At 44.1% G+C, this 24,759-nt stretch overlaps 1 long non-coding RNA gene across 1 annotated transcript in view; it reads right to left on the bottom strand.

Moving 5' to 3' along the window:
• The window catches only part of LOC118013403, a 57,490-nt gene that overhangs the window by 4,991 nt on the left and 27,740 nt on the right, over positions 1–24,759 (bottom strand). The window contains exon 3 of the long non-coding RNA XR_004680004.1: positions 10,913–11,064. This is a non-coding gene — a long non-coding RNA (uncharacterized LOC118013403). The remainder of the gene's footprint in view (positions 1–10,912; positions 11,065–24,759) is intronic.

Genomic DNA, 24,759 nt, shown 5'->3' with positions numbered 1-24,759 from the left:
GCACCTTTTCATGTCCTTCAAGGATCCCTCCCTCTCCTGTAGATTTAGCTTCTCCCTCTCTCCGCTGGCTCCTTCCCATGAGAGTCTGAAGGGTGCTGCCTCATCCTGCTGCTGTCATGTTGTGGCCCTATCTCTTCACACTCCCCTTGCTTGCTAAGCACCTACTGTTCCTCCAACGTATGCACTCTTTGCTCCCTCTGGACATCCATATGCATTCTTCCCTTGCCCTGAAATGTCCTTTTCCCCTTTTCTCCTCTCCTCACTTCAACAAACTCCTATTTATTCATCGAGCCCCAGATTCAAGATCACTTCCCCAAAGAAACCCCCCGGGTTGGGTTAAACACCCTCATGGCATTGTGCACTTCACGTTTCAAATACACAGCACACAGTCTTCACTGCGGACCCATAGTCCATGATAGCCAGACTACATGTTGTGTTCATTTGCATACAGCAGGCACTTCATAAACGAAAAAACAAATGATCAAGTCTTTTTCTACTTCGGTAGGTTTACACCACCCCCACATTCTTCTCTGCTCCTTCCACAGTCACATTTCAGAAGATTGCTACACCCCTCACCCCCTAACAATCCAGCTCCCTCCAGAACTGCCCACAGAGACTGTCTTGCCAAGGTCGCCAATGACCTTGTGCTAAATCCAGACATTCCTCTCTCCTACCGCCTGAGTTCTGGCCCTCCTTCATAGTTGTGGAGATCCTCAGGGATCTACTCAGTCTTCCTGGGTGATCTCCCATACGCTCCCACAGTTTCAGTCTTTTCCACACGCTGATCACTCCCAAATTCAAATCCCGAGGCTGTGTCAGGGGTCCCCAAGACCACGCTGTCATTTGGAGATCCGCTGAAGAACTCACAGAACTCAGCATGTAGCTATTCTCATGGCTGAGGTTTATTACAGAGACACAGTTGAATTATAAGAGACAAAGACACAGGCAGAGACTGGAAGAATCCACAAGAGGCTTCCTTGTGCTCTCTTCCTCCCATGAGGGGCCACACAGAGCCCAGTCTTGCTCCAAAACTTGCATGTGATGTTTCTGCCCAGGGAAGCCCATGAGAGACTCAGTGCCCTATGTTTTAATTGGGGACAGTCAGGTAAGCAGCCTCTGCCTAGCACATACCAAAATTCCAGACTCCCAGAAGGGAAGTAGGTGTTCAGCATAAATCATCTTGTCTGCACAAACAGTGCAGGAAACCAGCCTTATCAGTCAACTGTTGACTGGGACACTCTGAGAGCCAAGTTCCCAGACACCACCAGCCAAGGGCCCACCATGCCATCAGGTCTTTCTAAGGACAGCAGTGGTAGGCCGGCTGTGTTCACTCCTTTCTGGCTGGAGCTATCTCCCGAACCACAGGCCCATGTCTTTCCAACTTCCCACCAGACTCAGTGTCCTCAAACTCATCCTCTTCCTCCCAGCTGCTGTGACTATGACCTATCTGCTGTTTCTCCTTCTTCCCCACCCATCCAATCCACTAGCCCCCAGATGCAACCACTCCTCTCTACCCCCACTGCTGCTCAGTGTCACCTCCCCCTAGGATGGCTACAACAGGCCTCTCCCATTCTGCTTGATATCCCTCCAATCTGATGCTCACATTATTCAGTTAGCTTTTGAACATGAAAATTGGATCACTTCATTTCCCCACTTAAACCTTATAATGGCTCCCCAATCCACTAAGAATATAAATCTAAAACTCTTAACAAGACCGACAAGTTCCTAAGTGAACATAACAGCACCCAGTCTTATTTTATGTCACTCTCTCCCCTCTGGTGACATTTGTGTCTTATCAGTTTCTCACCAGGCCTTTTCTCATCGGAGGGCTTCACACATGCCCTTCCAACACCTAGGATGCTCTTTCCTCTGCCCACCCTTGGCTCCCCTCAACTCATCCTCAGGGTCCAAGGTTGCGGGTCACATCCTCAGGAAGCCCTCCCCCATTTTCCCTAGTCTAAACGAGGCCCCATTACTCGCTTTCATAATTAATAACTATACATATCTTATGTGCATTGTTCGTGTCATGCCTCCCTCTCCTCCCCACTAGACTGGAACGTCCATGAGGACAAGAACTCTTTGTTTGCCGCTGGATATCCAGAGCCAAGCTAGAACCAGCCACATGGCTATGTGCGGGCTCCTTTGGCTCGGGCTGCCCTAATGAAGTATCGTAGTCAGGGTGGCTTAAACCGCAGACATTTCTGGAGCCTGGAAGCCTGAGATCAGGGTGCCGCCATCATTAGTTCCTGGTGAGCACCTACTTCCTGCCTTGCAGACGGTCCCCTTTCCTCGGTTCACACTGATGGGGAGAGAATGAGAACCCAAGCTCTCTAGAATATCTTCCCATAGGGCCAGAAATCTCATCACCCTCATGACCTCCTCTAAACATACCTCCTCCTCAAGGCCCCATTTCCAAATACTATCACCCTGGAGGTTAGGGCTACAACACACGAATTCGGGGACAGGATCCAGAGTATGTGCTCTCGGTGTTCAGGGAACAAAAGTGTGAATTGCTGACAGACTGGGATTTCTAAATTATATATTTAATCTTGTTACTCCTTCACCCAAAGCTCCCTCATGATTCCCTCTGCCTATAGGATAATTTCCTAAGTCCTTGGCACAACCTCTAAGGCTGTGATGACCCAGCCCCTGCCTCTCTGTCCAGTGTCTCATCCCACGGTGCCCCCTGGAAAGCTCCCCTTTCTCCTTCGGGAGCATGTTGGGTGCTCCTGTCTTCTTCCACTTCCCTGCCACCTTGGGGCCGCCCTCCTCTCTATAGTGGCACTGGACCCTGTTCAAAGCTCCTGAAAGCATAAAGCACTAAAGTAGAGGTGGTGCAACTGAGGAGGCCTCAGGACCAGATGTAGTAAAACTGCCAGAAACCTGAGCTCGTAGGAGCTGAGGAACTCCAGAGAAAAAACACATCCACAGGGGGAAAGAGCCACCCATGTGAGCTTGACCTGAGTCCCTCTTTCCTGGAGGGAGGAGGTTGTGACAAGCATGGTGTCTATCCCCCAGCACTAGGTGTCACCAGTTACAGAGCCCCTTGCTACCTTAGGGAACTGTCCCCTGCCTGCTGGGGGGGAGCAGAGGTAGTCCCACCACCCCAGCACCACCATCACCCCCCACTGTCACACCCTGAGAAAACTAGGGCAGCCTTGTCATATCTCTGCATGTGTCCTTCCCCAGGTTGGTGAGTGATTAATGGGTGAGCGGGGCACGGCAGACACTTGATCTGCATACATTCTTTGCCTCTCTTCCTGTCCCCCATCTTGCAAGTGCATCCCCCCCACTTCCACATTAAACCTGTGCTTTCAGCCCTGGTACTTCTCCCACCATACCTCCTCCTGCTCCCTGGACAACTGGCGTTGCCCTCATCATGTTATGGACTACCCCAGTGGATACTCTATCGATGCAGGAATTAGTCCATAATTCCTCCTGTCCGAATAGCTTCAATCTATCTGCTGATGGAAATGAAATTTGGGGGAGAATTTGCTAGAACTCCAGTCTCCCACCATATTCCAAATTGAAACCTGACTCTGAGGTTACATACCTGGCGAAAGGGTTAGCATGTGTATTAGGAAAGCAGTAGGCTAATCATCAGATGATCTGGCTTCAAGATTTATATCTGTCATTCATCAACTAGGTGACCGTGGGCAAGCCACAAAGTCCCTCTGAGCCTCAGGTTCTTCATCTAGAAAATGTCCTGGCAACCTCAGAAAATCTGTGTAAGAATCAAAGGAAAGAATGTTATATGAAGTTATTTTGGCAAATTATAACATTCTACAGAAATGGAGGGAATTCAGTGCCTTAAGGATTAGGAGATTGGGGGCATCACTTGCTGGAAGAGTTTTCTGGTTACAATCAAACCCCTGGATAGGAGGAGGATGTAGGCAGAAGAGAACAAAAAGAATAAAATTACCTAATTTAGTGAACACCGGAACTCACAGCATAATTCGCTGCAGGATGGCACATTGGAGAGAATTAGGGAGAACAAAACTGCAAACCTGGACGTATTTGACTCGTGGTCCAGGACTTCAAATCCAATACCAAGCTTGGCAGACGTGGAGTATGGACCACCCTCCTCTCCCCTCTGAGCACTGAGTCTTTGGGAAATAAATACAAGATTTGAGGACCAAAATGTCAACTTTATTTTTTTATGATAGCATAAGATTGGAAACCACCAGATGCCAATCCAGATGGGACTCGTTCAATAAATTATGGAAATTCAGTCAATGAAATACTATGCAGCCATTTAAAAAGGAAAAAACTACAAGGTGTTGAACAAAATACATAGTATGCTACCGATCGTGGGGAAATGTATGCACATATGTATGTATGTATTATTTGCTAACGGACTTATGAAGTATGTCCAAAAGGATATATAAGACACTGTAAACACTGGTTACCTCTACAGACGGGACTAAGAAGCCAGGAGAGTAGGAAGCTGGAAGACTTTTCACTCTCTGCCCTTTTGTGCTTTTTGAATTTTGAACTGTATAACGATGATCCTGCATCACATGTGCATATATGTGTGTGTGTGCCTGTGGCGTTATTGGACTGGATAAACGTCTTGGACCAAAAGTCAGTGGATTCCCCATTTCCTAATACTTAGGTCCCCACCCTAAGTTCAGACTCCGTGACCCATGCGGGGGGAAACCAAATCCAGACAGCACTGTGAAGGACAGGAACAACAGAACACATGCCATCAGTCTCCAGGCGGGACAGCCACAGGCTATGGACAACAGCCCCCTCTTTCCCAGTCTCAGCCGAGGGAAGAGAGGGATTGGAAATTTCTCCAACTGCATGTCCTCTCCCTGCTGTGGTGGTGTAAGGAGTAGGATGACAAGCGTCCTCCCTAAGAGTACAAAGAAAGTTAGCATCAAGTGGAGGAATCAGGGCGCCTGGGTGGCTTAGTCGTTAAGCGTCTGCCTTCGGCTCAGGTCATGATCCCAGGGTCCTGGGATCGAGTCCCACATCGGGCTCCCTGCTCGGCAGGAAGCCTGCTTCTCGCTCTCCCACTCCCCCTGCTTGTGTTCCTGCTCTCGCTATCTCTCTCTCTATCAAATAAATAAATAAAATCTATAAAAAAAAAAAAGTGGAGGAATCAAAGATGGCGCCCATGTGTAAAACAGTGGGGCTGGGGAGGTAGATGCCCAGAAGGAAGGTGATACGAGGCGACAGGCTAAGCTGAAGGATTAGGGGGGAAAAGTAAGTGGTGTCAGGGTGTCGTGGGTCACAAACTTTTGTAAGGGCCAGAAAATGAGAGCATGGCCCTGAACGGGACCCAAATATTTTATATTGCATCCATTAGGTGAGATTGAAGAGTAAAAAAGATGTAACCTCCTGATCTGGCACAATTACTGAGGATGCTGACAAGATGGGTCAATGACAAACCCCACCAGAGCATGATTCAGCCTGGTTCTAAGGAAGCCCCTCCCTTTCCTGATGCCTCGCTGTTCTCCACTGCAGTCCCGCCCCCCACATTTAGAAAAGCCTCTTCGTTCCGTGTTCCAATGTTCTGTTTTACATTTGGTTTTGTTCAGCAGCAGCGTCTGCTTCGCCAATTTCTGCTTAGGAGCCCCAGTGCCAAGAAACGACACAAGAAGAGCAAGGCCTGGGCAGGCTCAGAAAATGCCAGAGATGTTGCCACCAAGCCTCCTCCACCAAGGCTGCCAGGAGAGCTTTGAAAATGGAATCAATCTGAACGTACTGATGGGAAACATCTGAATGAAAGAAGCCAGTACAAACAGAAACTGCCGAGTTTCCCACTGCAGTAGCCTGGTTTCTCCTCGTATACGTTTGCTTTTCTATCACAAGGAGGACACATGCTTCTTCTCGGAAAAGTCTCCAGATCGTGATGATTAACCATGACCTCACAAACCCCACTTTCCCTCAAGTCCACTTAGCGTGCTGTGCTGTAGTTTGCCCCTTGGCTGTTTGCCCTTGTTGCCTTGATACGTTTTTATACAAGGCAGGTGGGAGGTCGGTTTTGACCACAGTGTGCCGCCTCTTTTCCCTGGAATTTGAAAAGGTCAGAAAACCTCACCCACTAACCGTGTATGTCCCCCTCACTCCCAAATAAAAGACCAAGATACCTTCCAAATGTAGTCAAGGAACCCAGGGCGTTCCTCTGTAATTCCCAAGCAAACCTGATGTCCAACAAACAGTGGTGGCATTCACTGTAACACATCTCCGATGAAGTTATGATAAAGGAATGTGATTCTTTCCCTAGAGCTGAGGGAAAAGAGTTAGGTAATGAAACCTGGGCAGAGGTTGTCTAGCAACTTCCGAGGAAGGATTCTAACTAATACCTGGCATTGGATCCTAGGCTTTGGCGTCTTCAGAGGAGAAAGTCAGAACTGTCTCAAGAGCTACTAACTTTAGATAGATGTTGTTTTGTCAGGGTCCTGTTTCCTTTTCCTGATCTCATCTTCACCATGCAGCCTTCTCCATTTTAGGTTAGAGCAGCTGGCCAATTCCAGCTGTCCTCACAGATCGTGACCACTATACCTTAGCATTGTGGGCTTTATCAATCTGGCGCTCTTGATGTTTAGCCTGATCTAGGCAAATGCCACATAGGGATCTGGCATCTGTAGAGCTTTGGTTCAGGCCTGGGACCCATGGTGATCAAGAGTGCTGTGATTCAATACTTAGGAAGCGTCGAGCCACCAGTCCAGAAGCAATTAAACCTTTGGTCAGGGAGTTGCTCTGCTTCTCAGGTTCTCTGAAGGATAACTTAGCTACATGTTACTCTGAGCATAAACATTATGCTGACCTTGATCCAGGAATTTAAACAGTGTCATTTAATGTAAACGCTAGCAAATGCCTTCTTGCTGAAGTGGTCTGTTTTCAGGATGGGTTAGGGTTTCTTCCCTACAAAAGCACTTTGGGGCATTGGATTTTTTTTTTTTAAAGATTTTATTTATTTATCAGAGAGAGAGACAGACAGAGGCAGGCAGAGGGAGAAGCTGGCTCCTTGCTGAGCAAGGAGCCCGATGTGGGACTCGATCCCAGGACCCTGGAATCATGACCTGAGCTGAAGGCAGAGGCTTAACCGACTGAGCCACCCAGGTGTCCCTGGGGCATTGGATTTTAAACTCACAGTCAGATCTGCATTTCTTCTCTCATTTACTTTGCGTGCCCTTGCAAGCATCAATACTGGCTTCTAAGGTTGAGGGAGCCCTCTGCTGATGGCTTGGGTGTAACTTCATTGGACAAGGCAAGGAAAACTGGGCAGTCTTCACAACCCTCCAATCTGAGAGCCATAACGTATCTCTAGACCTGGAGTAGACTTCTGCTGTGAAAAGCCAGGTTCTAGAAAGGTCCTGAATTGTCTCAGACTATGCATGTTGTTTCAGGTTTTATTCTTTCTGGAAGTAGAAGACAAAAAGTCTGCAAAGTGGTTCTCATACCATGCATCGAGAGAGCTACACTCTGCGACGCACATACGCGCACACGCACGCGCACACACGTTGCAACAGCTGTGCCACGATCCACTACCGGAAGGCTCTGCCCTGTGTGTGCACGTCCTGGAGTAAAGGAGTGGGAGGTGCCCAGGTATATATAGCATCCCAGAATCATGGGACTGGATTTAGGAACATTCGCCCTTTGTGGTGTGTCCAGATGAAGAACTGTGATGAGACCACAGCTTGAAAGAGGAATTCTTCCCAGCAGCTGTGGCCTTGATGCTGGAGGTTAACAGCTTAACACCAGAGTGTGTTGCCCAATTCCAAACTCTAAAAATTAATGTTGATAAGGGTGGGCTGCCTGCCAAGGCCTGTGGTGTGAATCCCAAGAGAAGTACTTTCTATTTTGAGACCTCTCTCAATGCACGATGTGCTGTCCTGTGCTTTGATACATGTCCCACCTCTTTGTCTATGTGCCTCTTTCCCCAAGTCTTTTATCCCTAAACTTTCTTGAGCTTTCAACCCATAGGTAGTGATGACCCATGTAATTCACCGAAAAGAATAGTCATGTGGTAATAGGAGTCAGAAATCTGACTCAGATGCCAATCGCAAGAACCAATGGGAGAGGGGCGCCTGGGTGGCTCAGTCGTTAAGCGTCTGCCTTCGGCTCAGGTCATGATCCCAGGATCCTGGAATCGAGCCCCGCATCGGGCTCCCTGCTCTGCAGGAAGCCTGCTTCTCCCTCTCCCACTCCCCCTGCTTGTGTTCCGTCTCTCTCTCTGTCTCTCTGTGTCAAATAAATAAATAAAATCTTTAAAAAAAAAAAAAGGACCAATGGGAGAATTCTTGCCTTGCCAAAAGCATCAGAGGAGAGAGGGGAAATGGTAAATAGGAAATCAAACTAAACTTTTTTCCAGGCCAAAGGGGACAAAAGCACAGTAAGTATCTTTTCCTTGAGAGAACTCCCCTGAAAAGGAAAAATAAAAGTGCAACTCATGCCAGATAATATAACCAATGCCGTCCAAAAGCTGTACAGACAACAGGAGCCAACTCTGGAAAAGATGAATAGATGCTATACTCCTGCTCAAAAATCTTCGGAGACTCCCATTGCCCATATCGAATCTAAATTCTTTAAGAGGATATTCAAGTGTCTTTACCTCTCCGGCTGCACCCCAAACTCCTGTGCCTGCTTGCCCCAATGCCTGTACACACACCTCACTTTTGCCTTAACTATGAAACCATTCCCACCTCATGTTTTTCCTGCTGCTATTTCTTCCTTCCTCCCCCATTCGTCAGGCACCTGCCCATCCTTCAAGCGGGAGCTCAAATGTCCCATCCTCCATGAAAGCTTGCCCAGCTCTCCCAGACAGAATAACCTGCTCTCTCCCATCTGTTCTCAAAGGATTTTACTTATATCCTCCCCCCGCCACCATTGTCATACTTATGTATAGTCCTCGCCATCCAGTCCCCTCTACAATTTATAAATTGAAATCAAGGCCACGTATCCATTTTTGCATCCTCCCTTGAATTCCTACCTCCACCATGTCACTCCACGCCCCCCACCCCACGCCACATTCCTCCCGTCAAGGGTCTGTCCTGGCAACATCCACATAAGAGATTCTCAATACGTTGTTAGTTCCATTAAATTAAATTCATAACTAAGAGGATTAGGAGGGAATACAGTCACTCCAAAGACAGAAGAAAGGCAGTGCCCTGATGACAGGCAAGTGAGATATCACTTCAGGTCCTGCTAAGAACTCTCATTTGTCACTTTCAAGGTGGCTCATCTAGAAGCTGCTCAGGATTTCGAATTCCTCCAGTTTAAGGACCCTGCCTTCTAGATGTGACAATAGAGCACGGAGAACAATTTTTAAGCAATTACGGGGGGAAAAACCAAAATCTTTTTTAAGACACTCTACAGCCATCTGTTAGAAATTGGTCATAAAAACTATCCAGATATGCTGTGAACGGGAGTTCAGTGCTGCCCCCTGGAGTTTGTAGTGAGCAGTCCTCAGTGGCGTTAAACTGAGCACATCCAATCGAGCGTTTGTCCCCCAAGGTTGTCGCCATAGTGCCGCATGCGCCTTGGAGTCTAACAAATCTGAGTCGAAATCCAGGTTAACCATTATAACCTTTAGTTTCCATGCCTCTAGGATGGAGCTAATAAAATCCCTCTTCACAAGGCTGCTTTTAGGATTAAATGAGATTTTGAATATCAAATACTTAATGACTCACAACAAGTGCTCAGTAAGTGGAAGCTATTATTATTACAGTAATGATTCTATAATTTAATACATTTCTGAATGTTCTCTTTTTAAATTACCTTCAAAGCCCCTCTATAAGCCACATGCAAAAATCATGGATTTTTTTCCCCGTTTTTTTTTTTTGTATTCCTTATTTTGTGCTAAAATATCACGATATTTGAGTCTGCATTTTATTAATCAGATTTATCTAAAAATTGTATTTAGAAGCTTACAAAAGCCAAAGCCGCTATTGGAAGAAAGTTTTGCAACCACTGACTATGTTTTGCAGGTACTTATGGAATTTCAAAGGCATTGTTCAAAACCTAAATTTTGTATAAAAAGCATTCACCTCTGATACAAACATCCCAGACATTCTTCACGAGATCTAGTAAAAAGTTAGACACACTGCTCCTTGCTTAATCAAATCATCAAGTAGTGATTAATATGAATACGAAGGCTCTTATGGGATGACAATCATAAAAATCAGGTCTTCTGAGTTCATAACATAGAATCCCAGGAAACCTAAAACTGTGGAAGCAACCCAACATGGAAGCTGAGTTAAGCTGACATTCTAGATGGCTCCAGGGAACTTCGGTGGAGTGATAGTCTCTGAGCTCCCTACTGGACCTGAGAATAACTTTAATTATTACCTCATATTGCACTGCTTAGCCAGAGAATGTCCTCGAAAGGTTGCTGAATTCACTAATAAATACTGCCAAAGCTCTGATTTTTCAATAGGAGATTATTATTCATTCAATCAATAAGTACTCCCTGGCCCCACTTACGTATATAACATAGTACTTAACACTGTCAGAGTCACAAAGAAGATACTGCCAGGCCCCTGACCTCACGGGCTTTCCATCCCAGGGGAGACCAGAATTCTAATCTAAAGTCTGTCAATTCTAATCAGTATATAAGCCTACAAGGAATATATCACAAGTAATACAATTACTCACTGAGTAAATAGTAGAAATAAGGCATGCTATGGAGAGAAAGACACCTCTGGATGGGAGTGGTCATGGAGGTCCCAGAATTAAACTCAGCCTGATGGATAGAAAGCCTTTCCACAGTCAAAGAGAAGGGAACGATTTTAGGGGAGGAGACCAATACAATAACGGCATAGTGATATAAGGGGCCTAGGAAAACAGAAAGTAAAGCAATCCAGTTAAACAAAAGCTAAAGTAAGGATGCGGTGAGCTATAAGATGGGGACAGTATTTGGAACCAGACTGTAAAGAATCCGAATGGCAGGAATGCATACTTCATCCTGCAGAGGCGAGGAAGGGATGCTCTCCTGTGGCACATTGTAGGAAGTCGGCAGGTGATCTCGAAATGCTGAACTTTCAATGGGCCCTTTTGACATTATCTCCATTTTCCCAGGGATTCAGAGGTGAGTGAGTCTAAATCTTCTGCCTAAAGAAAAATGAAATAAAAGATTTGGGGTTTAGCTGTACATCTCCATCTTCCCATGTTCACCGTGGCCTCTCTGCCCAAGGGTCATGAGTAATGGGCGACAGAAGCAAGAAAAGCCGAAGAAACTCAGAGCTGCTGGTGGCTGGAAAGAAATTGTTCCTGGCAGAGAGCTCTGTCCTATCGATGCCTGGGATAGAGCAGTGGGATTAGGTGGTTTGCTGGGCCCCACGGCATGGTCTGTGGTGCTGTCAGCAGCCTTTCATCAAAACATGATGGGGTAACACGCAGTGCAGGCTGGTTTATGTTCTGGATATTAAAGGCAGGCTTACGCGTTCCTCTATTTATACATGCACCCAGGCCTGCTGGATGACTGCCATTCCATTCAAGAGAGATCAAATAAAACCGTCCCGTGTAGCAAGCCGGGACACACACCACGCGTTCCTGGAAGCAGCAGACAAGAAAGGGGTTGACCTCCAACCACAGAAAGGAATCCAGCAGGGGAAACCACAGTGGCCTACCAGACCACAAAGAGAAATCCATTCTCGGAGTGTGGAAAGCTGGTCTTGGTAAAAGCCGTTGGGATTTTTAAAACAAACCACACCAATTTTGAAGGATGGGGAGGCAAGGCGAGGGGCCCTGGGGGCACCACGTGTCTCATTCATATCAGTTTCATTGTCAGACTACAGTCTTGTCAAAACCCTGCCAATGGGAGGGCCCCTAGTTTACTCGAACATCATCCCCTGATTCATCAGACACATTCTACGACTGCCCTTCCCCTGGAGACTAAGCCAAAGGAGAGCAGATTGCAGAACTCTGTGTAGCTGGGTGGGTGGGGACTGGTTAAAGGGAGTTCGAAGGCCCTGAGAGATACAACTGGTGAGCAGCTCCCCCTGACAAAATCCACTGCTGCTACACAGATCTTTAGTTCCATGCCACCAGCCTCTCAGTCCTCTCCAGTTCCCCACCCTCGAGCATTTCAAACAGACACATATTTTTATTGGCCACTTCCCTCCTAAAGCTTTCCTAGGTTGCGAGACCCGAATGCTTCCTCGATTGAACTTGTTCTAATTTCGTGGTACTTTTTACATATCCTGTTTTATATAATTATTTACATACACAACTTTCCCTCCCCCCATGAGTTTGTAAACTCCTATAGGCAAGCTATAATTTCCTCCATCCCCCTACACCACCTTAAACATCAGAGACATTCAAGAAAACTCTTATTGAAACATGTACAAATTGTAAAACCTCAATGGGTTTTGAATAAATGTTGCTGACTCATTCATTGACTTTTAGAGCAAAATGGCACACTTAAGTAAAGCACAAATACCACCTAAAATGAAGATCATGATGCAAATATTATCGCTGCTTGGCCAGACTCTGGCCCTCTCTGAACAGATGACTGGGTATTAAAACCAGTGCTATTCAAATATAAAAATAGAGAGGCAGCAGGCCTTGGAAAGTGACTACCAACCTTGAGGAAAAGAAGCAAATATCAAGATTCTGGACTCCAGTTCCTTCACTCCCATCCCTTCATAGTTTCCTGGCCAAACTCACATCTCCTTCTTCCCTTACCCCTGAGTTCACCCCTTGAATTCAAATGCTCACTAACTATCCCTTGAACTGTGGCACTTGTCTCCTAATTGGTCTTCGACTTGAATAGCTTTGAGAGTTTCCAATTCTTTTCCAGATGATTTATAGTTTCCCAAACATATACCATACATTCCCCTCTCCAGGTCTCTGCTCAGGCTTTTGCTGTGCTTGTGGAATATTTTTCCCCACAACTATCCACATTTTATTTATTCTTCAGTCCAACCACTTCATTCTTCATGGAATCTTCCTTGAAGTTCCCTCCTGGAAGCCATTTCTCTTTTCCCGAACTCTCATAGCATCTGGCACCTTCCTGATGGCATTTAACATCCTGTACATTATAGTTTTCCGTGCAAATTCTCTACAAATTCCTGAGGGCAGAACCGTTTATCTCCCATAGTATCATGCATCGTTAATTTCATATACTATGTCCTCAACAAATATTTGTTGAGTGAGGGAATGTATGTATAAATGAATGAGGATATAAAGTAATAATAACTCATTGAATGAATGAGAGGCATTGTCAACATTTCTGACATTTAAGGAAAAGGAAAGTCATTCCAGGTGTTTATCAGGTTGAACCTCTTGCCTTTACTTAAGTTAGTTATTATTAGTCTCACTTTAAGCAGACCAGGCAACCAAGGCCAACATAGACTAAAAGCCTTGTTAAAGTCAGATGGCCCAATGTAGAGCTCTTTCTTCTGTACGATTCTGCTCGATATTAGTCTCTGTCTTTTCAATACTGGCAATGTATCATGGGATTATCTTCACGAAGACCAGAAAAGATACCCCACCTAGTTCTTTTCCTCCTCTTTTCAATAACCCCTTCTTAGTCCCATGCCTTCAGAGAATGTACAGATGAACACTTACTTATAGTAGAATGATGTCCTTCTCATTATAAACAAGGCAGACCTGGTCTACGTAAGTCCAGAAAGCAAAAGTCTTTCAAGATCGAAAGTAATTCCCAGATTAGAGTCTGCGGACATGGCAAGGAAGAAATTAAATCAAAAGAAATATAATCAAAATGTTCTCCTTGGTAGATGGCTCCCTGGACTTGGTTCAGCACCCACAAATGGAAATTCTCAGGGCAAGCTTAGTCTTCTTGCTGTTGGCAAACTGCCACAGAAACATTCCAACCCACCCAGGTCCACCCAGGAGAAGCGGGCATCAAATCAAAAGAGCAGAGCACCCGCTTCTAGGGACAGAATGGACCCGGCTTAGTAGTGGCCCCAGGCCCCAAGATGTGTGAAGACCACTACAGAGGCTAATTCTGATATAACAGAAAGAGTTAAGTCTGCTCTTGGGAAATCTCTGGCAAATGTTCTCACAGTTGGATTTGTGAGAACAGCAGTTCCTGATAAAAGCCCAGAAAGAAGATAGTAGCTATTAACACCCTTGGCCTGAGGCCTGCAACTCTTTGGACAGTCTTTCTACATGTTAGACAAAAGTGCCCAGAAAATTTACAGGCCAGTGGTGGTTAGAGCAGCCTGGCACCAAGAGGGAGTTCTCACCCAGCCTTTGTAAGAGCTAAGTAGGGGCGCCTGGATGGCTCAGTCGGTTAAGTGTCCGACTCTTGATTTCAGCTCGGGTCATGATCTCAGGGTCGTGAGATCAAGCCCTGTGTCAGGCTCCACGGTAGGCATGGACCCTGCTTAAGATTCTCTCTCTCCTTCTCTCTCTGCCACTCCCCCACCCCGATCTAAAGAAAAAAGAGAGAGAGATAAAAAGCTAAATGATTCTGTGCCTTTGTTTCTCTTGCTCTAAAATGGGTTTGATCCTGAGTTAGGACTGTTGTGCTTGTTGTAAAATACTGAATCTCTATGAGTGCAGGTCAAATGTCTCCAGACCGAATCAGCCTGGAGTGGGAACCCTGGCAGAACAATACTCAAGGCACCCTTCTCACCTAAGAGGGGACTTCTTCCTCTCCTGCCTTTCTAGTCCAGGAGCTCCTGGGCATTTGATGTGCGCTCCAGAAGCTCCACTTCCTCCTGGCAGCCCCCACCATACACCCAATGCCCCCAGGACACTGTGCCCTTCTCCTAGCTTCACTGACCCTGTTGGCACCCCTACTCTGGGCTGAGGGGCTGTGCCAGCCCCACAAACATGGGTGTGGTACCCTAGAGCTCTACCCCAACACCACCTCACTAAAGCACGGGAAATCCAGCCCTATTCATTTGTATTCATTCTCTTCCTACGCTCTCATATCACTGTTTTGACCCTTGAGTGAAGTATTTGAGTGGTTTCCATAATTAAGATTCCCTGAAGGGTTGGGGTAAAAGACCATTGGAAAGGCATGTATTTCACCATGTTACCCTCTGTCTAAAATGTCCTTATCTTAATGTTGAGGACATTTTATTTTTTAAAGATTTTATTTATTTATGATAGAGAGAGCATGAGTAGGGGGAGGGGCAGAAGGAGAAACAGACTCCCCACTGAGTGGGGAGCCTGATGCAGGGCTCAATCCCAGGACCCTGGGATTGTGACCTGAGCCGAAGGCAGACTGAGCCACCCAGGCACCCCGAGGACATTTTAAACATAATTACTATACCTTCAACACACTTATCAAGAATAACAATAACTCCTTAATGACCTCTCCTACCAATCCCTATGCATATTTCCTTGATTTTTCTCCAACAGGTCTTTTTATTGTTGATTTGTTTGAATCAGGGTCCAAACAAGGGCCTCACAATGCATTTGGCTGTTTTCTCTCCTCAGTGTATTTTATCCTATAATAACTCATCTTCCCTTTTTCTCTAATGCCATTCTTGTTGGAGCATAATGCATATTTGGAGAAACCGGGTCACATTTCCCATAGAGTGTCCCATCTTTGGGATCTAGCCAACCATATCCTTGTCATTCAAGCAGTTCTTCTATCCCTCATATTTCCTGTAAACGAGTAGCAGTTCTAAAGACTCGATTGGAATCAGGTTCAATTTTTTAGGCAAGAAACATCATAAGAAATACTTCCTGATATATCATCTCATGAGGCATGTAACATTTAGGCTGTCCAACTTTTCAGGAGGCTAAGATTGATCACAGGGTATAGGTGGTGTCAGCCTGACCCTTCCATTATAATGTTCCCCATCAACAGTTCAGCTAGTAGTTTTAGCCTCATCAACAAATGTTGCCTAAATCAACTATCTCATTAGAGGTCAAAAATGAAGTGTTTTTTTAAATTCTATCATTCCTTCCGCATTTATTATTTGGAATTCTTCTATATAGCACCTACTTTTATCAAATATCTAGTAACTCTAAAATATAGTTGGCATAGGGGCGCCTGGGTGGCTCAGTTGGTTAAGCGACTGCCTTCGGCTCAGGTCATGATCCTGGAGTCCCGGGATCGAGTCCCGCATCGGGCTCCCTGCTTTGCAGGGAGTCTGCTTCTCCCTCTGACCCTCCTCCCTTTCATGCTCTCTGTCTCTCATTCTCTCTCTCTCAAATAAATAAATAAAATCTTTAAAAATATATATATAGTTGGCATAGAAAGAATAAAATAAAGGCTTTCTCATTATTTATTCATTTTCAGAATAATAAATTATTATCTAGCAACTTCCAAAGGCAAGGTGTTAGCTGTATTTTGTTTTTGTGGTTGTTTTAGGTATCATTGTGAACTCATAGTTTTTATGTATTTGACAGGTTTTAATCCATTGTAGTTATTATTCTTTTTGATGCAGAAATGACCCCACTTTGGCAAGTGGGAGCCCCTTCAAAGTGGTTCCCGTGTTGTTTTGACATGACCTCAAATAGTCTGGGAAAGCTTCCCTGCAAAACAAGTTGGCTCGTCATGTACATTTCTTTTTTTTTTTTTTTTTAAGATTGTATTTTTTTATTTGAGAGAGAGAGAGCACAGAGGGAGAGGGAGAAGGAGAAGCAGACTCCCCACTGAGCAGGGAACCCAATGTGGGGCTTGATCACAGTGCCCTGGGATCATGACCTGAGCCAAAGGCAGATGCTTAACTCACTAAGCCACCCAGGCACCCCTCGTCAGGTACATTTCTTTCCCAGACCTGGAATCAGTCATTTTTCCAGGTGAAATGGTATTTGGAGACCTGTCTCAGGATTTTTTTTTAATTAAGCACTTTTCTAATTAAGCATTAATGAATACAGTTGAGACTTCCAATGCAGACATATCCCTGACCTCATTGCCCTTCTTTTTCTGTTGGAGGTAAATATGACCATGAATACATTATTTATCATTCTTGTTCAAGTTTTCATTTTTTAATACTTATTTTGTATACATACATATTAAATAGCATTGTTTTACAGTTGTTTAAATCTTATAGAATTCTATTACACTATAAATATCTTACTTCAACCAGTTTTTTTCCTACCTGATACTATTTTTTTCATAATTATCCATATTGGTAGATATATTGCTGGTTCATTTTAACTGCTACATGTTATTTCATGGTATATATTATGACAATTTTTTTCCTGTGAGTGAATTCTTAGGTTTTCAAATTTTGCTATTATAAACAATACTGAAATGAATATTCTTGAACACCTCTCCCTGTGCACAGCATGAACATTTCTCTAGCACATATTTTTAGACGTAAAACTGTTAGGTCACAGGATATGAACACCTTCAAATTTACTAGATATAACCAAATTGCTCTCCAAAAAGTTTGTGCGAATTTATACTTCCACCAGCAGTGTACAAAAGGCTTCATTTTCGAACTATACTCAAAAAAAAAAATTTTAGGGACACCTGGTTAGCTCAAGTCAGTGGAGCATTTGATTCTTTATCTTGGGATTATAAATTCAAGTCCCAAGTTGGGTGTAGAGATTACTTTAAAAAAATAAAACCTTGGGGTGCCTAGGTGGCTCAGTCGGTTAAGACTACAACTCTTCACTTGGGCTCAGGTCATGATCTCAGGGTTGTAAGATCAAGCCCCACATCAGGCTCCACACTGGGCGTGGAGCCTGCTTAAAACTCTCTTTCTCTCCCTCTCCCTCTGCCCACCCCCAAAACATATAAATAAATAAAATCTTTTTAAATTTTTTAATAAATAAATAAGTACAGCTGAAACTAAGATAACATTGTGTCTCAACTATACTCAAATTTTTAAAATTTTAATAAATAAAGAGTTTCATTTTCTTCCTACATCCTCACTCAAACTTGGTATTATCAGACTTTTTTTTCCAATTCATGGGTGTGAAATGATTTCTCCTTGATATTTTAATTTTCACTTCTCTGATTGCTAGTGAGCTTGAGGTTCTTCTTATATGTGTGTTGGCTACTTGGGTTGCTATCTCTATTGAGTATGAGAGCAGACATAGTGGCTTAGACCATAGGAACCCGAACCAAACTTCTAGGCTCAAACTCAGTCCTACCAGTTACTTTAAGCAAGTTATCGAACACTCACTATGCCTGTTTCTTCATCAGTAAAGTGGGGACAATAAAAACCTCTCTCACAGGAACATAGTAAAGATTAAATGAGTTAATATATCTCAAGTGCTTAGGACAGTGCCTGGCTATTACCATTATCATCATTATTGGTTTGTAAGGGCTCTTTCTTTATTCTGGCTACTTTTCCTCTGTCAGATTTTGCATTTGAAATAGCTTTCCCCAAATATCTGGTTTTGTCTTTTTATTTTGTTTATAGTATCTTTGGTTGATGCAGAAAATTTACTATTAATATAATGTAATAAAACTTATCCTTATTTTTTCCTATACAGTTTGAGGTTTTGGTGTAAACTCTAAGAAATCTTTCTTTTTCTTTTTTTTAAAGTTTATTTATTTATTTAAGTAATCTCTACCCCCAACATAGGGCTTGAACTCATAACCCCAAGATCAAGAGGCTCACACTCTTCCAACTGAGCCAGCCAGGTGCCCCTAAGAAATTTTTTCTCAGGGCACTTGGGTGGCTCAGTCGGTTAAGCATCTGCCTTTGGCTTGGGTCATGATCCCAGGGTCCTGGGATTGAGCCACGCTGCTTCTCCTTCTCCCTCTGCCTGCCACTCTGCCTACTTGTGCTCTCTCTCTCTCTGCTCTCTCTGTCAAATAAATGAATAAAATCTTAAAAAAGAAATCTTTTCTCTACACAAAGTCATGAAGACCAATATTTTCTTCTAAAATTTTAAAGTTAGGTTTTTTTACTTGCAGGACTTTACCCCACCTGTAAGATGAGAGAGGGATCCAATTTTGTGTTTTTCCATACAGATAATCAATTTCCCAAGCACCACTATTGAACAGCCATTATTTCTCCAGACTTGTAATTCTACCTTTATCATATACCAAGTCAAGTGTCCATGTATGTGTGAGTGGGTTTCTGGGCTTCCTATCCTTCAATTCATTAATTGAATTAATCCATCAATTAATTTTCAAATTCTTGCACTATCCCATGTCCTAATTTTTAAGATGTCTTTAAAAATAAGTCTACATATCTCATAGAACAAGTTCCACCATCTCTTTCAAAATGGCATCTGGGTTTCTTGGCTCCTTGCTCTTCCATGAAGTCTCCTAGAACTTGAAGAACAGTGTAGACTGTTTCTAAAATCTGAGAAATCTAAACAGGGAGAGACTGGCTGGTAGTTGTTGTGATGCAGCGTAAACAGAGGCATTAGAGAAATCCCGCATGCCCAGAATTTATCTGAGCAAAGAATGGAGATAGTTCTCATGGGCCAGTTGTGAGCCGTAAGAGAATATGTGCCTTTGTGGAATCATCTTAGAGTCATGTAAGAGGGCCAGCTTCTATAAAGAACTAGCATTGCTATGGGTGGAAACTAAGTAGAAAAGGTACACTCTTCTGCATGAATGGAATTGTAGGTGAGAGATTCCCAGAAATAGAGGGTCTCAAAGAAAACCCACAGAGAGTTCCATGATTTAAAAAAAAAATAGAAGTCAGCTTTAAGCTTCTGCCCAGTCCAGGGTGTTCTGATACCAGTTCATAACAGTGCTGGGCAAGTAGGACCTTCCTACTGCTCCCCTCCCTTCCCCTGCTTCAATCCTAGAGGAGTCAGAGACAACTAACAAGTACATGAGAAGGAGAAGGAAATCCAGTTGTGGGAAACAGATGAGATGCATACCTGCTGTCTATTCCCACCACAAGGTTTCCACCTGCTGCAGGCTCAGGCTGGGGATGAGGATAAGCTTTAACTTTGTGATACTATAAGTTTAACTATAACCGGGGACTATATATCTTAATTCATAAATTGAGACAGTTTTTCATGAGCAAAGGACTTTTTACTTAGCGTGGCCAGGAAAGTCCATGAATTTTCATTTATTCATAGGCAAGAAAGAACTAGCCCCATAAATCAGCTCATAAGGACAATAGCAGAAAGAAAATAATGACAGAGCATGGCTGTGTCCCATGGACCCTACTTATTTGAAGTATTCGCTACCTATTATTTTTTGAGTCTTTATTTTCATTCCAGTTAGTTAACATACAGTGTTATATTAGTTTGAGGTATACACTATAGTGATTCAACACTTCCATACAGCACCCGGTGCTCATCACAACAAGTGCCTCCTCCATCCCCATCACCTAGTTCACCCATCCCCCATCCACCTCCTCTCTGGTAACCACCAGTTTGTTCTCTATAGTTAAGAGTCTGTTTCTTGATTTGTGTCTCTCTTTTTTTCCAGTTTGCTTGGTTTTTTTTTCCTTAAATTCCACATATGAGTGAAATCATATGGTATTTGTCTTTCTCTGACTGACTTATTTCACTTAGCATTATACTCTCTAGCTCCATCCACGTTGTTGCAAATGGATATCTATTATTTTTATTACACTGCTGAATTAAATTTGCCAGTCCTTTATTTAGGAATCCTACATCTACATTCTTAAGTGTGACTAACAGATCATTTTCTTGTTTTGTCCTTGTCAGTGGTATCAAAGTTATACTAATTCACAGAAAGATCTGGGTAGCTTTCTTCCTTTTTCAATCATCTGAAACAGGTATAATATAATGATTATATGTTTGTTGGTGATTTTGTAACACTTGTCTCAAACCCTCTGAGCCTGGTGACTTTGGGGGACAGGATAATATAATCTGCAATTCCCCTTAGGTACAGATCAGGTCTCAGGGGCCTGGAAGCTGCAAAGGATGGGGGCGCCATTGTGCGTTGTCGGACCACTCGCTTTCCTCCTCAGGCACCTCAGGTACCATAGATGTCTCAAAGGTGCCTCAGGAAAAATGCCAGTGTCAATTTGGATATCGACTTCAGTAAAGCTGAATTTCTTTTCTTTTTGAATAAAAATCAAATAGAAATTGAAAAAAAAAAGAATAAATATTTTTTTCCCCAGACACCAGCAGAACCTCTATGCACCCCATCCTTGGAGACCACTGCTCTAGAGAGTGGACTGAGCATAGCCAGCAGCTAAAGCAATTCCCTCGGGTGCTCTGGGGGGAAAGGGAGCAGACAGGAAGAGGTGCTAGCACTGGGCAGCGGCCATTGGCAGGTTTTTTTTAACCTGTGGGAGGCAGCATGATATTGTACATTTTCAAACTAGTCTAATTATAAGAATCACTGAGCACCCTTGTTAACAAAAGAGATTCCCAGACTTTAGCCAAGATTTATTGAATCAGAATCTCTGGGGCAGAGCTGGGAGGAGAGGGGAGAGTGTGCCTGAAAACCTGTATTTTTAATAAACACTCCAGAAAGTCTTGCCAATGGGCAAGTTTGGGAAACACACAAAAGGGGAGAAGGCATGTATTTTGGAGTTAGGCCAGGGTTGAATAATGGCTCACTTTTTAATAGTTGTGTGGCTTAGAGCATGTCATTTAATCTCCCTGTGCCTCCATTCCCTTATTCTGAAGAGGGGTTAATCATACCGGCCCGGTAGGACTAAATGAGAGGATATATGTAAAATCCCCCACACAACATCAGATACTCGGTAAACGGTCATCTTTATTATGGAGAAGGTTCTGGAAGAAGACATTAGGCTTGAATTACCAACCTAGAAAGCCATTCATTCATCCCTGAAGTGGAGATGAAAGTACAGTACCTCAGTTTTTCAGGTTCAGCCTCCAGTCCAATTTTTCTGGTAACCGTGCCTGTTTTTTCTTGGAGAATCACCACCACCTTCTATTACTAGTTCACCTGGTTTGGATTGATGGATCTGACCCTGCCTTTCCACCCCCAGGGGTGAGCAAGATTAAGGCCTGGCCGGTGAACATACTCCATCCCCCCTGGCCATCATAACTGATTCAGAATAAAGACCATGACCCAAGCTGGTCCAGTGAAATTCCATCTTGGGCCTTTCACCAGAGATGTGAGCCTGGAGCTAAGCTGCCACCTGCCGTCTTTGGCCAGAGGAGCGGAGGGCCCACCTAAGAATGCAGCAAGAGAGCAAAGAAGAGTCGAGACATGGAGAGCATGGGACCAAAGCTTGAAGATATTTTTGAGCCCTGGAATCTAGACATGCTGAAGCAACCCCATACTGGGACTTTTATTTATGTGAACCAAGGAAAATTTTGACATAGACAGTTTGATTTAGATTTTCTGTTACTTGCACTCAAAAGGGTCCTGACAATGATCTTAATGCATTTCTTCTATTTTAGTCTCCAGCTTACTATGTAATCGTGCAAGCCTTTTTCTTGTCTGATACATTTCATAACTTTATTAGGAAGAAGCAATCCCATGGCCTTAGCGTTTAGATTTGATGGATAATGGAAATTGGTACGGCATGATCACTCTACGGGGATTAGAAAACTCAAATCCTTTCCATCTAAATGGATTCTTTTCTCTCAGGGTGGGAAGGAGTTGATATTTAGGTAAGTCTCTGCTTTTGTTCTCCAAACTCTGAGAAAGGTTGCCATTAAAGGGCAATACAACAATTAAAAGCTTTTGGATATGGGAATGACAAGCTTGGCTGGTATGCAATACTGTGCAGCTGAGATGATTATTCTCAATTAATGGGCAAACATTACACAATTGTCTCTTTCAAGTCCAGAGTGCTAATATATAATACACAATCAGAGGGCATTGTACATTGGAATATAACTCATTAGCCAGTGCCAATTCTTTACCCCCAGAAATAAAACAGTCCCTTGTCTATGAAAGCTGCAATTTTGAGTCTTTTAAATTTGCAGTTACAGACCAGGTGAGAGATTTCAAATTGGGAAGAATCCAAATGGAATTGGGAGTAGAAATTCCTGTTGGAATAAGGGGCCTGGCAGAACAGCCATGGAAGGTAGACTCTGGACAGCGCCCCCCCCCCCCCCCCCCAGCCTCCACCGGGAACCAGATTCAAGGACCTTTGGCAAATCTGGCTGAGGCAGCATCTGCCCTGCTGAGGGACATCCCAGAATGGACATGTCCCTGTGTGACTGCCCAGCGAATACCAAATACATTGGGTCATTTTATTCAAACCTGGAGTACTTGGCTGCCCCGGCACATGCTCTGTGGATGAACTCACTTTTGCTTTAGTCCCGCATGGCTGCTGAAGTCTGAGAAGCTCAGACAGCAAGGGACAGAGGTGAGGAAAACACAGGGCGGGCGATCAGAGAAGGCTAAGGAAGGGGATTGGATTACTGTCAGATCGCAGGGTGTGGGAGACTCTGGGACAGATTCATGGGAGAGCCTAACGAGCTGGCAAGGAGCTGAGAACTGTCACAGTCGGCTGTGCTGAGCCTGCTGCACTGTGGGTACACGCAGAGTGCAGGCTAACTGGGAGGAGGAAATCTTTTTTTTTTTTTTAAAGATTTTATTTATTTATTTGAGAGAGAGAGTGAGAGAGAGAAAGAGCACAAGAGGGGGGAGCAGGAGAGGGAGAAGCAGACTCCCTGCCGAGCAGGTAGCCCGATGCGGGACTCGATCCCGGGACTCCAGGATCATGACCCGAGCTGAAGGCAGTCGCTTAACCAACTGAGCCACCCAGGCGCCCTGGGAGGAGGAAATCTTAACAGTTACCACAAACACCCTGCAGTCCATCACCCCACCCGACAGAAAAACAAAGCATGCCTCTTGGACTCCACATCTCACAAACCAAAGAGATATATACAAGGTTATCCAGTTTCTTGCTTCATGGGACATGTCGCTACCAGTCTTTCAATGGAGACTTCTAAATGTCAAGGCTGTGCTGGGTGCTAGGGATATGGAGGAAATATGTACAGAACTTTCCTCTAAGGAGCTCGCCACCTAGTCAACAATTACAGAAAAGGGAAAAATGCAATAGGAGCTATAGGAGCTGGGACAAAAGAGAGCACGGGTACTGCAGGAGCCCAGGAAACAAGCGCCAGATCATGTAAGTTGTGATCTAAAGCTCAAGAATTTGTGAGTTTCTTCAAACATATATAAACTACTCTTCACGTGCCACCCGACATTATGCCCACCCAACAGTGTTCTCTCCTCCAACCCTGTCTCATATCTGTGACCTCAGCATGGTAAAAGTATCCCCCATGAATGTCAAGGTCTGGTAATAATTGAATGTTCTATTCTCCTCTATGTTCTCTATGTTTTCACATCTTGTTTGCCTTTCTTTTTGAGTGTGTCGTTTACTCTGGTTGGTAGAATCTGATATTAAAATGTCATGGCTTTAATTTTATGGGCCATTTAGCTTCATTTGGAATGAGGATAAAGCCCCCACACCCAGAGGTGTATCCATCAGTCAGAGCCAGAGGCCTAGCTAATGTCTGCTGTGACCTTGGTTACTGGGGGCCAGAGCAAGAAACCAGAGATGGTTTACTCCATTCAAACCTACCATCCTTACCAGATATGCCATCAGTAGGACATAGTCTTTAGTTCGGCAGCAGTATATACTCACAAATAAGGGTAAATGTGTGCAAGTGTGCATGTGTGTGTGTGCATGTGTAGTTTTGCAATCCCCCTGAGGGCAGCAGAAATAATAACTACTATGAACTTATAAGCATAATCCCAGATACTGACAAGCACATTCCCTTATACGTGCTCAATATCACCTCCTCACAAAGTCCTTCCCTGACCAGTACTAGAATGTAAATTCACTGGAATTGCTGTCCATTTTGTTCACTGTCCATAAAATTAAAGCCCTGAGCTTGTAAAATATCAAGTTCCATCAATTACATTAAACAGCACACTCAAAAAAAAAGGCAACCAAGATGTGAAAACATCGACAGAGAACATACACAAAGAAGACACAAGCATTAAATTGTCCCTAGACCTGAAGGGCCTGGGAGTTG

Source organism: Mirounga leonina, unplaced genomic scaffold, assembly GCF_011800145.1.
Source record: "Mirounga leonina isolate KUSES-001 unplaced genomic scaffold, KU_Mleo_1.0 Mir_153, whole genome shotgun sequence".
Taxonomy (NCBI): Eukaryota; Metazoa; Chordata; class Mammalia; order Carnivora; family Phocidae; genus Mirounga; species Mirounga leonina.
This window is presented reverse-complemented; position numbering and strand designations above follow the sequence as displayed.